Source organism: Strix aluco, chromosome 4 (assembly GCF_031877795.1).
Source record: "Strix aluco isolate bStrAlu1 chromosome 4, bStrAlu1.hap1, whole genome shotgun sequence".
Taxonomy (NCBI): Eukaryota; Metazoa; Chordata; class Aves; order Strigiformes; family Strigidae; genus Strix; species Strix aluco.
The window spans coordinates 26,983,017-26,999,909 of record NC_133934.1 but is presented as its reverse complement, the minus strand read 5'-3'; the positions used below and the strand labels follow the sequence as shown (position 1 = coordinate 26,999,909).

Sequence of the window (16,893 nt, the reverse complement as noted above, 5' to 3'; positions counted from 1 at the left end):
TGCAGTTCTGAAGAGTGTGGCCATGGTTTTCTTGAATTCAGATCTGTCTGGCAGGATGCTTAAGATTTTTCACCTAGTTCCTCTGCAAAATCACATTCAACATATGGTGATGGTGTCTATCAGAGGCATACCAATAGTATGCTTTGTTTCATGGTAGAAGTAGGACAAGCAGAGAGTGACTCCATTCTCCTTCCACAAAGAAAGGCAGGAGGGATATCATTGTTGACAAGGGTGTCTTAATTTCCAATGAAATTATATACTATCTGCTTTTACTTGATATGAAAGCTTGCGAGCCTTGTCTCGATGGATAAGGAAGACAATATATTATCACCTGGGCAATCAGCATGTGTCTCCTTTCCCTCAAATGCTTTCTTTGGTGATGTTAGCAAGCCACCTTTTTTCCTCTACAGGCAGGAACAATCCATCTTTCTAGTCTAGTCTAGTAGAGGAGAACAATCCCTCCTTTCTTCTGTCTTTGTTTTGTTAATTTATACATTCTTGGGATTAGTGCTTTTATTTAGAGAGGTAAAATATACATCTCAAGTAAGAGGACCTCATTTTTGCAATGTTTTAGTGTAATACATGTAATAGCTAATAATAATGAATCTAATTTTGATGCAGCACTTGGATGATCTGTGATAAGGATTTACATCCCTACTTAACATTTTCATCCACTCTATGCGTTCCTCAGATTAACAGGCACAAAAGAAAACAAGGTGAGCCATGTTGAATTAAACTATTGGTTGCAGCACTTGACTCTTGCAGTGCACTCTCTTGTAACACACCGTGCCTCTTCCCAAGTGCTGTGTTGTGCCAGGCCATCCTGGGGTGACCCCAGTCCACTTCTCCCCTGCAGTCTTCAGTTTCTTCAGTCACAACTTAATTAGCAAACCCTATCTTTAGACTTGCTTTTGAATCCTCATCAGCCATACATAGCACCCAGAAAGCACTCACAGCCTCTCCTCTGGGATTGCTAGAAAAGTTTACCTTCAGTAGGCTGAGTTTTTTGTGAAACAAAATAGGCCGCTCCAAATAATCTCCTGAGCACTATCCACTCTTAAACTGGAGGAGAGTAGGGGAAAAATGAAGAGAGCTGAGGAATGTTGTCAGTCAGCTGAAAGGATATCAAGACAGTGACTCACTAGTACTTTTAAGGTGGTAGAGATGCACTTCCTCAGGTGTAGGGGGTGCTGAGGGAAAAGCATGGGCCACCTCCCAAATACCTCTTTACATCAGTGGTCTCCATCCTCAAGAATGAAACCTTTTCAGGGAAAGGACAGAATATATGCCTTAGGGAGCTGCTAAGGAGGGACCTAACTTCTGGACCAAGTCTGTTATCACCTGTGGTCTCTTTACATGCTAGTGTGGCTTTGGTGTTTCTCGGGGGAATGTGAGGAGAAAATGAAAAAATTGGCTTGCCTGCTGTTGGATGAAGAAGGGAGAGGTAGGGCTCTGCCAGAAAGGAATAGCAAGAGCTTTCATGTCTGTTGCAAAAAAAAAAAAAAGGAGCTCTTCCTGCTTTCATGACAACAGAGGCACCTGCAGACAAGGACTCTCATGTGAAGGGGGTTTACTGTGAAATGTTGTCACTCCTCCAGTTCAGCAGCACAAACCATCTCACGCTATGTCCTGGAGGTCAGCTTATCTTCTTTTGGGGGGAGGGAAGAGGGGATGGGCATTGACCCAGATGTAAAAGACATTCCTTAGTCCTGTCTTTTTTATGCAAATGAAGGCCTTTAGCAGAATTTAAAGTTGAAATCAGTTCACTCCAAATCAGTGAACAAAATAAAGTGCTGTTTAGCTAACTCAGCCACAGAATCCTGAAAGTTGCTTGCTTTGTTACAGACATCCATGTGGTCCTGTATTCTTGCTGTATCGTATGAGTAGTCTTCTGGTGAAATGTTTCCAGCTGATTCTTATATACATGTTCACCCCCACCTATACAAATTCTGAAATAAGGAGTGCTGGGCTCAGAATTTTCTCTGAAAAATGTCTTAGGTAGTACAAGCCAACCTTAACTCCTATACATCAACAGGGACATGCATACCACACATTTACAGCAACTTGTGCTAAAGGATTTACTTCCTCATCCACATGTGCACACTCTGGAGAAGTGTGGCGATTTTGTTTTTAATTAGAGGAGTGCCCTGAAGTAAAGCCTCAGCCGCAGACAGTTTGTGCGGAGTTCTTCTGTTAGAGCTACTTCACCTGAGGAGCGATGTTGGCACAGAGCTGCTGCCAGTCCAGTAAGAGAAGCCAAGAGCCTGAGTTCCCTGGATTGCCCTGAGACCTGCCTGCCTATCTAGTCCTGTTCTGAAGTGGGCTGGCTGTGTGGGACTGCATGGGAAAGACATTTTCTTCATCTGAGCCAGTCCCAAACTACCTCCTCTTCATCACTCCTAAGGCCTATGGCATATCTTAGAGTTCCTAGCCAGTGTGTGTATATATATATATTTATATATATATATGTATGTTTGGTGTGCAGCTCTGGCAGGCTGGTGACTCAGAAGTGACTCAAGGTAGCACAGCTCTGACTCTTTCTCAGTGTGACCATGGTAGACATAAAGCCTCACAGACCTAGATCTGAGCTGCTCTTGCTTCTCTACTCTCTAACAGCATGTAGAAGCATTAAACAATCCCTGAGTCATGCTAGCAGAATTCAGGATGTGCTTTTTAGCCACTCAGATCTCCAAAGTCTTGCTATACCAATTCCTATGTTAATTACAAATTAACAGTAGCTGTTCACTTGTACTTATAAAACAAGGCTTTGATTTCAAAATGTGTAAGAATGGAAGACTTAACCCCACATTAATAACCACTTTCCAGAAGTACATCTGGCAGAACGTAACCCTTTCGTTAAGTTTTAATTCTGTCACAAAGTGTTTTACACATGGTGACCACCCAGTGTATTGCTAATGCAAAGCAGTTGTGTTGTACGTGCTGGTGCTGCTCTTACCAGCTGGGAGATGCAGCAGTATGGGGGCCCAGCCGCTCTGACACTGCTGCAGATGTCACCAGTGGAAGGTTATTAGTCTTGGCTCAACATTAAAAACACAGTGAAACAAGCCCAGTCGGGAAATATCACCCCTTCCAGGCATGCCTTTGCCCTGAGCCACTCTCAGAGCCTAACTCTATAGGGGCTCCTGTGTGTCTTCAGAGGCTGGTTTCAGAGCATCCAGAGTGGGGAGAAAGGGAGGCTTTCCTCCCACTCTGCTCCAGGAATCTTTCCACACTATACAAGGAGAGTATTTCCCACTCCCCCACCTTCAGAGAAATGTTTCGCCAGTGTTTGTCACTGATGGAGAAACTGTTTTTCTGAAGATTGGTTTAACAAGCACTGTTCTGAAGTATTTACCCAAAGCACATGTGGGTAAGAACACCATCGTTTGGCCCTTGAGCCTAATCGTTTTAGCAGAGGTGTTTAGCTTACGAATGTGCACGGTGAAGCAAATCCCTGTCTCAGTGGAGAAGAATATTTAGATGGTGAGGGAAACTACACTATGGATCAGAAAAACAATGGGACTGTATCACGTTCTGCAGCTGCAAATATAAGCGCAAAACATGCTGCTCTTTCCAGTGTATGTTTATACACGTAGGGCAAAATTCCCATTGAGTGCATTTGCAGCCTGGGCTTTTCTAGCTGTATTTAGGACATTAGACACTGGACTTTTGTCTCTCTTGTTTCAGAGACAAAGCACTGCCCTTCTGTCGTTAGTAAACCTAGCGTTTCCAACTTTATCTTAGCTTTCTACAGCTCTTAATTAACGTGTATTAGTGGATGTTAAGGTATATATATGCATATCTAGCATATGAGTGGGTTAGCCATTCTGGCCTGAGATGTGGGTTTCCTGACTGCCTCGCAGGGAGCTGTACTGCTGCACCATCCTCGCCTGCCCGGCGGGAACCAGAACCAGCAGTGCAGCACTTTCAGGGAAAGCTCCAAGGTGTGAGAGCACCAGGGCTGAAACACAGCAACTGCTGGCAGTGGAGAGGTGTTGGCCTAAAACGTCTAAGCTGTGCTTTATTTTGTACTGTTTGAACAACTGCTTTCTCAAAATAGTTGGAGAGTCAAAGGCAAGCTGTATTGCAAAATCTCTGTTGTATTCCTATTTCTCAGTTGTAGAAAAATATTGGAGATCTTCGTTTCGGTGCCCATCAGAAAGCAGGGCTATACTTCCAATTTTAAGCAGCCAAGGCAAGAAAATCTAGCTACATGTCAGCTTTGCAAGTGTGACCTATTCTCTTTGACTACGTATAATTACAGGCCTTGCTCTGTGGCAACTTTTGAGTATTTTTGCTCACCAGAGCCACCTAAAACAGTACACAGAGTTTGCTGAAAGGTCAGCTCTGAAAGCACCTACTGCCTTCTAGCAGAGTGTCTAAGCAGCTGGTGTAGCATTTAGAAACCCTGCATTAATAGCAGCTTTTTCTTACAACAGCAGCTTTCCCTTGCCTGGCCCCTCCAGCTAGAAGGATGTCCAAACTGAACTGTTTTCCTGCAGTGGTCAGTTGGTATGTTCTCCCATTTCAAATATTGTAATTGTTTGGAAGCTAACACAGTCACCCTGCTCGCCTGCCCCAGAACTTACCTGTAATGATTAAAAAAAATGGGGGTGCCCCTGTCTGGATGAGTGGGTGGGCTAGGTAAACGCATCATGTAAACAAGGAGTTTACGTGCTTGGGGGCCAGACCAGGCTACCTTTCCTTCACCCCACCCGTAGGAAATCTCAGTATACTTCTGTATCACAGGCAGAGAAAGCAGAGATCAGAGAATTGCACCTCGTTGATATCAGAGATCTTTTGTAAGTTACTTTACAGCCATTCCTGGATGCAAGGCTTTGCATTCCTGAAGAGCTAAAAAGAAACTTTGAAATTATCATTCTGCCTTGCTTGGCATGTCAAGAAATCAGCAAACTGCTGGCCTGCAAATTGCTCCAGATTGCACTTCTTCCCATACAGCCTTCGTTAATGTAGTGGTAACGTGCCCGAGATATCTAATGCAGTGGACAGGAGAGGGCTCCCTGAGTATAACAGGAGGCCTCGATTTAGTTCCTGGCTTGATTAAACTACTGGAGTAATCTTACCTGAGACTGGCTCGTGGTTTTTGCGTCTCCTTAAGTAACACAGGGAAGTTCCTCCATGGCAGGATTAGTCTTTCTTTATATGCTTGCCCATGGAGGACTAATGAGACAGGAACCCAAAATAATGGGAGCAATACATGCTTTCACACAGGTCCTGGGAAGCAATGTGTCTGGGGGAGGGGACTGAACCCTCTGAGCATGTTCAAGACCGTAATGAAAAATTACATGCTACAAGTCTAATTCTTAAATCTCCTAGCTGCGTGTGCAATGTGTGGGGTGCTTTTCATTCTTTCTGGAAAATTACTTGATTTAGTATTTTAAGATGGAGGCTTAATGTCACAGCGAGCTGTGTGAGAATGTTAGAGAAACAGTTCTGAAGAAAATTACCATTCTGCTCTAACTGAATTTTCCTAATTAAATTTCTATGTCTTCCTAATTAGATTTCTATGTTAAGCTTGGGTTTAGGATCAATATATTTAGCAAAAGGTTATTTGATGGCGTAGGTTCCTCTGAAATATTAGTTGCACCACTAGATGGTAGCCTTGCTTATTTCAGATTCACCTCTTCCCTACTTTCCTCTGCAGCGAGAAACAAGTTTCTCAAGAGATGGGATCATTGAGTACTTCAGCCTTAAGTAAAAAGCCGGTCTGTAGAAGAAAGCAGGGGAGAAACTATGAACTTCTACCGAGAGAACATTGTGGGGCACGGTCGGTCCCGAAGCAGACCCGTAGCTGGGTGCAGAGGGTTACTTGCCAGTGGAGACTCCTGTGGGCAGTCATTCCTTGTCGAAAAGTCAGATGGACTTTGACTGAAATAAATTTGCAGTCATAGTTCACACATAGAAACAGCAAGATGATGATGAAATGATTTTGGTATGAGCTGATAATATAGAAAGGCTTCTTTTTTCTTTTTTTTCCCTGTTATGTTTATGAACACTATTTAACGAGAAGTTTGTGTCTTAAGTACAGAGGCGGTAAGTGCTCTGTATCAATTCCTGAAGGCCACAGCTGCAGGAACTATTTCGTTGTACTTGGAAAGTTAACACAACAGAGTGCTCTGAACCAAGAGATCTATATTTGATGAGACTGGCTGAGCCTATGCAAGCAGTACATCCACCTGGAAATGTTTCTGAGAAGTCTGAGTGTATTGAGCGGCTGTCCAATTAGGATGTGTATGAAATTCCTTATTTAGTTTCCTCAACGCTTCATTTTTATGGCTCCGCTTACTACACTGCAATCCGAAGTGCACTATATAGGCTATGTAACTAAATGTTAATCATAATTTTAACCGCATAGTGAAAACCACAATGCAGTGCTTTTACACTTCTCATCAAAGGCATGTGAATTTATGGGTATACTGCCTTGCCATTTCTGTCAGGGAAAGATATTAATAGGCTATTGACTAATAATCTTGGGTAACCTGAGAGTTGTCTTGCATCTCTCCAATAGATAAAGTGGGAATTCCAGGGAGAGTTCTGCTCCACTATGCTGTCAAACAGTAAAAGCTTTCCCTCCTGCTGGATGTTGTGCTTTGTTGAAGAAGGAAGCACCCTGATTTGCAAGTGCTGGAATGTGATCACCTTTGTATGTTTCAGGAGGTGGTTGGTCCTTCTGGAGCTGATGGTGATGACACGTTTGTATTACAGATTATTAGAACTATTTGGAGGCTTTTTTTGCAGCTTTGTCATAGTTTTGGATCTAAAAATATAAATGAAAATGTGAGTTTTAGCGTATGAAAGTGTTGCTCTTTTTAAACAAATTAGAAGATTAAAGTATGTCCAATTTTAAGATAAATGGAAAAATGTGGGTGCCACTACAAACAAGAACAATACATTTAAGAGTAAGTTATTAAGTATTAAATATAATTCGCAGGTGCCTTGCTCTGAATTATTACATCTTTGCCTAATTGTTGGCTTCTTCTTGTTCATCACTGTAGTGTTTATAATTGCAATTTTTTTTTTTCGTGTTCTTTAGGCTGGTGGATGTCAATATCATCTTCTACAACCATAAACATGTCTAATTGAAGATGCTATATTCCTATTCTCCTCTCTCTTAGGAAGATCCTATATTCCTTATTGATCCCTTTAATTGTGCTTAGTTCATGAGCGTTCTGCTGTTATCAGGAGCATAGTTGCAAAGCCAGGGAACGAAATATTGAAGAAGGTTCTGGAATGCATAAGAAAAATCATCTCTTTCAGATAAATAGATTTGCCATTATAAATGGTGTGATAAATTTTAAAGTAGACTTGGGCACTTCAATAGCATTGCTAAATGTGTTTTCATTTAAGAGGAGGCTGGCCATTTCATTATTGTAAGAGTCTTCTTTTACCTCCTTGTATGTCTTTGGTCTCTCCAATACAACACTGTATTTTACTGCTGATTGTTTTGCATCTGCTTTTCCAGGGACTTCCTAAGATTGTTAGAAGGTGTAGGAGTAAAAGTTCTGTTAGTAGTTACATGCTTTCCACCGAGCTACCATCCCATGTTGAATTTTTTGCTTTAGCAATGAGCAGTTTCCTCCCCTGTGATCTCAAAAGCCTATCTTGTCAGAACAGACAAAATCCCACATATTTGGAAGGCTTTAAACAGAAGGACCTTCCCATGGGTGTGTTCTTTAAGCCTCACTACTAACTGTCTGGGGTGTTGCTGTGATTTTCTACTCATCCATCTCAAGATATGCCCAGGGATTTACACTCAGCCTTACCCTGTAGTACTGCAAGCAGGTCAGAGCAGTGAAGTTTCCAGCACTGGTCCTTTTACTTGTTTTCTGCACTTGAGAATACCCCGTTTTCTGCCCATGCTGGCTATGTAACTTTTGAGACCCACCAGAACCCAGCTGCCTGGTGAGCTATGTGGGTGTCAAGCACCCTCCGTTAGTGCTCAACTAGAGGGGTTCGCTGATGTTCATCAGCCACGTTTAACCCACCCCACGTTGCTACTGGAACCTATGTCCAGTGTGAAAAATAACCCATTCTTCTAGGTGGGCTTCCAAATCTCTAGGTGGGCTATCTACCTCTGGCTCTTGTTATTGCTGGAGGAGTGCTAGGATACAGCAGGTGGCATTTCAGGTGCGTAGCTGCTACGGCCTCACCTTGATCTGGGTATTATTACATTCGCCAAGCAAGAGCCCGACTCTTCTTTTTTTCCCCTAAGGAGAAAAAATGATTTTTCATTTTTTTCAGGGGTACACCTGCCCCCGCGCATAAACCCTACCCCTTCACGGAAGGACAGCTGCTCTGGAGGCTACCGACGAGCTGCTGGCTAACAGCCCCCCGGTGCCGCAGCGCTGAGGGGGCGCCGGCCGGGGCCGGGCCGGGCGGGGGGCGGGGGGCTGCCGGCCGCCCCGGCGGGTACACACAACATGGCGCCGCGGCGCGCGCCCCCCCTCAGCGCCCGCCTCGCCCCGCCCGCCCGGGCCCCTGCGGCCCGCGGCTCTGGGCGGCGGCCGGGGCGGAGGGAGAGGAGGGGCGGCGGCGGCGGCGGCCGGCGGCCGGAATCGTTTCCTGGGTAAGCGCAGCGGGCTGGGAAGCGTTTCCGGAAGACTGGCCGCATCCCGCAGCGGGCTACGGGCGCCTCCGGGGCGGGCGGCGCAGCGCGGAGCGGCGGGCAGGTGCGCTGCGCGGCGGGCCGGGAAAGGGGGGGAGGAAGCGCAGGGTTGCGCGTCCCGCGGCAGGGCCCCCGGTGCGTCGCCGCCCGCGGTGCCGCCGCTCCGGCCGGCCCGCTGCCGGTGCGAGCGGGCAGGAGGCCGGGGGAGAGCCCCGCCGCCCTTGCCTGGGGCGGCTCCGGCGCATCCCGGCCTCGGGCGTGCCGGGCCCGGGGCGGCCTGCGGCTGCGGGGTGCCGCCGCCAGCCCGCCGCCCCGCTCCCTCTGTTTTCCGCCGCCGTGCTGAGGTGCTGCGGCGCTGCCGCTGCTGCAGGGAGCTGGCCGGAGCCGCGGGGCGAGCGGGGGCTTCCCTCCCGCCGGCGGCCGGTCTTGTTCTGCTAGCGGGGACGTGTAAGGTAGAGACGGCATGAAAAGTGGCAAAAGTGCCTGTAGAAGTAGCCTCTTTTTTTTTTTTTTTTTTTAATTAATCAGGAGGTGGTTATTAGAGTGGGCTTTGCGAGTTCAGCTCTGTGATTAAATCGTACTTGAGGATTGCGCGCGGGATTGCAAATGGGAGTCTGCAAAACCACAATACTTGGAACAAAACGTGGACCCCATTTAATCCCACTTGAAGTTTTTAGGAATTCGCTTGGGTCCCATGACAGCAACGGAGCTACTTCTCGTTGTGGCTAGAGGGGGAATGAATTCAGACAGATGAAATAAGATGGAAAGTGTAATAGTTCGTATTTGTACTTCATTGCTTTGCCTGCTTGTTTGCAGGGTTTTATAATTCTTGGCTGGGCTCCTGCTCATTAGGGAGGATAAGTGCTTTAAACTAAAACCAAGGACTGGTGATGGGCTGGTAGGCTTTGTGCGTTGTGGATGCTGTCGGTAGCCGTACAGGATAACGGTATCTGCAGTAAGCTGTGCAGGATAACAGTATCTGCAGCGAGTTTCAGTGCTTTACTGAAGATCTGCTGTTTTGCCCCAGAAGCCGAGGTACAGGTTGCTGAGCTGCTGCAGGCTTGCTGTGTCCTTTGGGTCGCCAGTGTGTTCCTCCAGTTCGTTCTAGATCTGACATGTCATCATCCTGCCATCTCATGCTCTAGTACTTTCTGAAAGCCTATAAATGACTTGTCTGTCTTGAGTTTAAAACTATTTTCTGCCTGCATAATTGCATTTGGTTAAAATAAGTGTGCAGATGTCCTAGCACTTAAAGGGAGAGACATCCTCTTACAGTGACCTTGGGACAAAATCTTGGCTGATTAACTTCCTTGCCTGGAACAGCCATGCTGAGTGCGGATATTTTTGCTCTTCCTTTACAGTGATGAGTGTTGGAATACTTTTTGGCTTGTATTTTTGGATTTTTTGGCCACTTAAGGGAAATCGAGGTTTGGAGAGGACTCTTCAGGAGGAAGAATAGTTTTAGCGTGTGTTACGAAGAATACATGACTTGATTGTAATGAGGAGGAAGATTCCTGTCTCTGAAGCGGTACAAGTGAACATGCCCTTCCTGGTGAAAGAGGCTTCTAAGCAGTAGATTACAACAGTGTGGGAATAATTTCCTAGGAGAGGGCATGCACGACTTGGAAACTGGGATTATTTCTTTTGTTTTTCAGTTCTGCAGCTAAGTTGGGCACCAGTTACTAAACTGGTCATTCCTGGTGGGGTTTGGGTGGACTCTGCTGTGCCCTGGATCAGGAGGGATGGTGGCTTCCTTAGGCAATGCCTGAGAAGCCTAGAGAGGGCTGGTGCAGGGTTTGAGCTGAAGAGAGTGATGACTTCAGGAGCTAGTTAGGGAGGAATTTGTGTAGTTGAGATTGCCTACTATAAGGATTTTTTTACCAGAGGCAGTGAAAAACTAGAATGAATTCTGGTAGTTGATAGGTAGTGGTGAGTAATCAACTGATTACATCTCTGTCAGATAGCAGAGCCATGTTTTTGGAAGCTCTGACCTAGAATGTGCAGTCACACTTGAACAAATCAATCCACGCTGAAAACAAACTATACCACATGTACGTTCCTAGCCTTTGTTCCCTGCTGTGAGCAAGGAGGTCCACTGTTGGGAACAGCAGAGCAGGAGATGTGCTGGGTGCATTAGTTTGTCCCCGCCCAAGCTGCTGCTGTCCTGCTGCCATGGAGAAAGTAAAGGTGATGGTGGAGCATGTTAGGCCAGGACAATGGCAGGAGGAGTGGTGGAATGGATGCGAGCTGCTGGGGAGTGCCAGGCACAGGTCCTCTCACCCGTACTGCGGGTGGGACAGGTGCAGAGAGGGGCTGGGGAACAGAAGTGCCAGTTTTTCTGGAGGAGACAAGGAAAGCCTGGCTTGTTTAGCCTAGCAAATGAGGCCTGAGGGGGGATATGATTGCAATCTGCAAATACAGCAGGGATATAAACACTAGAAAGGGAGAGGAGCTATTTAAGCTAAAGAACAATGTTGGCACAAGAACAAACAGATATTAACTGGCATGAATAAACTTAAGCTGGAATTTAGACAGTTTCTTCCCTGAGTGGGGTGAGGTTCTAGAACAACCTTCAAATGGGAGAAGTGGGAGCAAGCCCCCTAACTGGCTCTTGAGCATATACTGAGGAAGTATATGTCGTGTGCTTGGCTGTGGCAGTAGGAGATGAGACTTGGTGACTCAGGAAAAGGTTTTCCGTGCGTCTGAGTTAACTGAATATAGATTTTCTGCGCTAGTGTTTCTTATTTTTAAAATCTGACATTCAAAACTGGTATAAAAATAAAATGCTTGCTTTACAATTTGTATCACTACTTAGAAAGGATTGCGATGTACTTAGTGGACGCTTTTTGAAATGTTTTGCAAGTTATTTTTTTTCCCATCCAAAATAATAAGCATTGGCTTGCAGCTGCATCTAATTGTGTGGAAATTCCTTTTTCTTTGAGTCAAAACCGTGCAAAAGGAGACAATATGTTAGTGCGTGTGTGTGAGCTGTTTGAGCTTAATATCCTTCAGGTTAAAAATGAACTACAGAAAACCTTTTTTTTTTTCCTATTGAAGTAATTCATAAATCCTCTCAGAAAAGGAGTTTTGGGGGGCGGGTCTGTACAGTAGGCCCAGATGGTGCAAACTGAAACCAGTGCTGCAAGCTACGCTGTGACTGGAGGACTGGAATAAATGAAGTTTAAAGCAAATTTGAAACCAAGTCTAGTTGAGCTAGTTGTGCATAGGTTTTGTCTCATTTGCAGAACAGCTGAGAGTTATCTAGTGTGGTGATTGCAGTAGTTGAACTCGTATGAAAGTTGGTAGTTGGTCCTAAAAATATTGTGTGTGCAGCACAGAATACAACTGGCTGTGGATGCTATGTGATGGGTCCTGTGACTGTCAGCAGTACCTAACTGCTTCTAGGAGATGTAGTAAGTATAGAAATGAAAGAGCAGCTGTGATGGGCCAAACCAAGGGTTCATCTCTCTAGTGCAGTTTACCACACGGGACTTGAGCAAGCCACATGGTGGCTGGTTTCACTTCCAAGTGGCACCTCGAAGATGCCTCTTAAGTGCTTCCGCATGGTTTCCTTGCTCTGTGACAGAAAGTGGTCTCCTGCCATGAGGAGGGATGAGGAGCTCTTGCAGGCTGACTTGTACTTTAGGCTAATCTATCACCTGCTGAAATCAAAAGTGAGAAAATTAAGCGAGAAGAGGTGAAAATGGGTGCATTTGTGATATGTATGCTTCATTGACTCTGTGACTCATATCCCTTTTGCAGGGAAAAGGAGACCTTGGGACATGCACATCTAGTACATGAGGCTGCAGTTCCTCTTGTGACTCCTCTAAAGCCTCTTCCTGAGTTTATGGGTGTTCTTGTGATTTATAGCTTTCATGTCTGCCACCCTATGAAAGAATGGGACTTTCTTGCCAGCCTCCTCCTACCCCTGTCTGAGCTGGCCACAGCTCCATGGGCTGATGGGCTCCAGACTTTATGGGCAGAATCCCAGCACTTCTGTGCCTGTTTCTCTTTCCTTGTCTCATTATGGGTCTGGGCTGAGGACTAATTGCTGCTGTCCCCAGAGCTTTAAGGATCAGAGGGTGCTGTTGGGATGCTCTGTGTGGTGTCCTGCTTTAGTTTCCTATTTTTTTAACCCTTCACCTTCAGCCTGTTCCCTTTTTGATCTGTTGTCCTTTGCAACCTTTTTTTTTTTTTTTTTTTCCTCCTTGTAAGCAGATGCCCAAGGAAAAATAAGAACAGGATGATCTGTTTCAAAACCTCCTCTACAGATGTTCTCTGAGCCTCAGGCTGTTCTCAGCTTGAGGTTGCCAGAGCTGGATGCGACCTTTCCCTATTTCAAGATGTTTGGTGGCTTTTGGTTCCAAATGCTTGTCTGGTCTGCGTGCAGCCCTCTGGGACCTCATTGCAGCCTCCATGGCCTTTGGCCACGAGTGCTGCTTGAATATGGGTCTGCTTCTGGCTGTGTAAGGAACTCCCTCCTCCTGCTTGTTCTCAGCTGGCTTCCTTCATTTGGCGGCTCTTAGCTCTTGTGTGGCAGAGATGGTTAATGATCCGTGTTATGCCACTCATGATTTTTTAGGCCTCTGTCTTTCTCATCAGGTTGGCTTTTGACCTGCTTGAAGAGTTACCTACTCAGATACTCTTTGTGTGGAAGCCATTCCTGACCGTGAATATTCCTTTCCAGAAGTCTATCCCAGTTCTACGTGTCCTTTTAGGATGGGACAATCAGGGCTGTATACAGTTACCAACATGTAGGTGAGCTTTGGGGCTCTACAGTGCCATAGCTATGTTTTGTTTTCTTTCTTAATGATTTGTAATGTTTAATTTGCTTTTTGAACTGTTAGTGAGTTAATGAATCTGTGAAATTGTAATGTCAAGATGTTGCTCAGGAGTACGGTCAGTTTGGAATTCCTCAGTTATGTATAGCCATGGCTGTGTTTTTTCCATGTGCATCTTCTTACATTTCTTGTGTGTATTGGCATTAGCTTTCCTTTGCAGCATTACAGGCTCAGTCTCCAAGGATTGTCTGACATTTCTCACATACTGGCCTTGCTACCACGGTACACTTTTTTTATCATCAGCAAACTTCCTCAGCTCGCTGCTCATTCCCCTTTCCTTGTCTCACATGAATGTGTTGAACAGCCAAAGTCCAAGCTGCTGGTCTTTGTTGGTGACTTCTGTTTGCTTCAAAAAGAGACCATTTACTCTTATCTTTACACTGTTTCTATTTTTCAACCATCTATCTCTCCACATAGGACCTTTCCTCTTACCTCTGTCTGCCTAATTTCCTTAAGAAAGCCCTTAGTTTTTGATAAGGGACTTGGTTGAAGTCCTTTTGGAAATTCAGATAGGTCAGAATGAATGGGTGTACCTTGTCTATGTTTGGCATCTTTGAAGAACTCAGAAAGGTTTGTTATTCAGGGTTCTCTCTGTACAAACTGTACTGACTCTTCTCCAGCAGACTATTTATCCAGGTGACCAAATTATTTCCTTTTATCATTAGCATCAGTTGAGTTAATTATTAGCCCAGTAGAGGTGTTAGACTTTGCAGTCTGGACTTCCCTGGATCCCTACTGAGGTTGTCATCTCTCTTGCCACTTTCCATTCATCTGCTGCAAAGGATGTTCCAAGCAGGAGCTTGCAGAGCTCTGAGAGAATTTGACCGAAGCATTGTGGAGGGTGCCCTGGGACTGCTAATGGACGCTGTTTAGCTGTGCCTTGTCTGGGAGGTCCTGATTGCCTAAGCCTATCGCCAAGGGTGTAAGGGCAGACCCTGTGGCAAGGTGACTGGAAATGAACGTAGGAGTCTGCCCTCACAAAGACATCAGGCACTTGGCCTCCATCACCAGCAGGATGATGAGTAGACCTTGTGTGGTGGTTTTTTTATGCTTTAAAAAGATCAAACTCAATTTAGCTTAAGATCTAAGGTGAACCTCGTGTAAGTTATGTCTCCTACTGTCAAATCCTTTATTTTTTATTTTTTTTTACCTAAAATGTGCTGAGCTTCGGTCTCCCCTGAAAATGTGATACTTGTTTGGGTAAGCGTTTAGATGGTGATTTTTACTGCTGAACAAACTTTGCATCTGTGTGTAACACTGATTAGTGCCTTTTTGAAGTGGCCTGCATAACAATTAGGATGATTAACTAGATGCAGATTTCTGCCTTTCTCAGTAGTATCTGTGCTGCATTTGATACTGAACACTGATCTCAGATGAATGAAGTCAGATGCAGTTTACTCTAGGATATTCATGAACATAAACTACTAACTTGAGTAGTAGTGCATTAAGAGTAATAATATGTGACAGAAGAAGGTTTGCTACAAAATAAAATATGTAAATTTTTGCTTCTGATCTCAATACCAGACAGCCAGTGTCTGTAATTCTGGTTTGTTTTACCTTATGAATAGTGCTGTTGCTGTAAAGTACTTTAAGCAAACTCCTGGTAGACTTCTATTTGACAGTTTAATCTTTTGGACTTCACAATTTTAAAACCTCTGCTAAAATCTTGGTGATGTCCTCCTGTAGCGATGCCAAAATAAAGTTGTAAGCCACTGATTTAGTCATCTAGTTCTTATTGTTTGGCTGTCCTTTTTTTCTCTGTAGAAATCTAACAGAAATCTTTCTCTCTTTCCTTTGTCTTCCTTGCCGGATTATATTGCACCCCAGGTAATATATCCCGTCAGACAGTCATCAGCTCTGCCTGCCCATGGGAAAACCCTCCTGGAAGCACTAGACATGCTTTGCTATGATACGCTTTTAAGCGGTTTTGTGGTGTGTTTAGTTCTTTTGTTGAAGGTTGCTTTGTGTTCTTTTTTTTTTTTCCTTTAGTGCAAGTGCAGTTTAGTTTTCAAAGACACCAAAAGGAACATTTCTAAACTACTTCTGTAGATTTCAAGTGTAGAATATGTGTTTAAAAAATACAGCTTGGGTTTGGTATTGGTGCTAAGGTGTCTTTCATGCAGGACTCTGTTAGGGACAGCTGATTTTTTCTTATGTTGATTAGCTGGTTATGGAGGGAGGTTTCCTGGTATAATTATTGTGTGTAAAGGATGGATTCCAAAGGGAAGGAAGCTGACAGGCACTAAATGTTCCCTACCTCTATGAATTAACTTGTTTGAATAGAAGAAACTACCATAAACTTTACATATTTTGTTGTTGTCTGTTGTAGAAACATGTCATTCCTTTGCTGCATTCTCAGGGTAGAAAGCCCTCCAAACGGTTATTAAATAACAGTAATGTGGTGTGACTAATATTGGCAAAAATTAGTTAAGCCTTTATTGGAAACCTCGTAAGTATGATTTCTCAGATGGGGTGGAGGGAGCTGCTGCAGGGTGCTTACTGGCCAGATGCCTAATTCAGCAAATGAGGAGCTTCACATTAAGCCATCCTATGTATTTAATATAGAATTTCATTATAAGGAACTGGAAGCAGTAGTTTGGGTAAATATGACAACTAATTCATTGCTGCCGTGTTTACATTTGCCTTGTTAATTCTACTTGCAAAGAGGATTATTGTTAGGAAGGGATGTTTCTTTGCAAGGTATTGAATTGTGTAGCTATGGAGGAAGCTGTGTGGAGAACCAGCATGAAAGGTGAAAGGGAACTGCAAGGAAGAGAAATAAGGAGGAGGGTTGCTCTCACATGGAGAATTCGGCACTTGCCAGATTAAACTGGGATTTAAACGCAGCGTAATGGAAAGATAGTTTAATTGTTTAAACGAGTTGAAGATATATACATATAGGACACAATCTATGAATTTATGGAAAGATTAATCTGAAAGTAAATACAGTAGGGAACCTGGGTGTTTGCGATACATGTAGTATTAAGGAAACCTCCAGCACTACACAATGACCTTGTCTCATTGGCATCCTCTGTGCCTCATATGTCAGCAGGAGAGGCAGGATCTCCATGTGATAGTTTTCCCGATACCCATCTGGGTGTAAAACTCTGCCCTTCAGGGAGCATGTGATCTCACCAGGCCAGGCAGGCACCAGGTGGAGCAGCGTGCTGGGGTGTCCCAGCAGTTTTGTCATGGGAAAACTCCTGTTTGCCTATAAAATAGCTGGTGCTGGATGTGTGTTGTCTTAATCACTGTAGTGATGTTGGTCAGCAGAAAGAGGCACGAGGGTAAAAGTATTAGGATAGAGTTAAATTTTGGTAACTCCCTTTAATTGAATAATATAAAGTATTTCAAAAGAATGAAAGTAATTTATGCAAAAATTTATGCTGTTTTTTCTTCCCTCTTGAAAGCTTAAATGACTGTTCT

At 44.5% G+C, this 16,893-nt stretch overlaps 1 protein-coding gene across 12 annotated transcripts in view; it reads left to right on the top strand.

Annotated features, from left to right (window-relative positions):
* APBB2 (amyloid beta precursor protein binding family B member 2) overlaps nucleotides 1-16,893 on the top strand; it is a 209,426-nt gene that overhangs the window by 5,935 nt on the left and 186,598 nt on the right. For 11 of the 12 annotated variants that reach the window (XM_074822400.1, XM_074822395.1, XM_074822399.1 and 8 more), the window contains exon 1: nucleotides 8,617-8,690. The exons of the other annotated variant lie outside the window; for it this stretch is intronic. The gene's annotated coding sequence lies outside the window, so the exon portion shown is untranslated. Of the gene's footprint in view, nucleotides 1-8,616; nucleotides 8,691-16,893 lie in introns of those variants that run through there. 12 annotated transcript variants of the gene reach the window in all.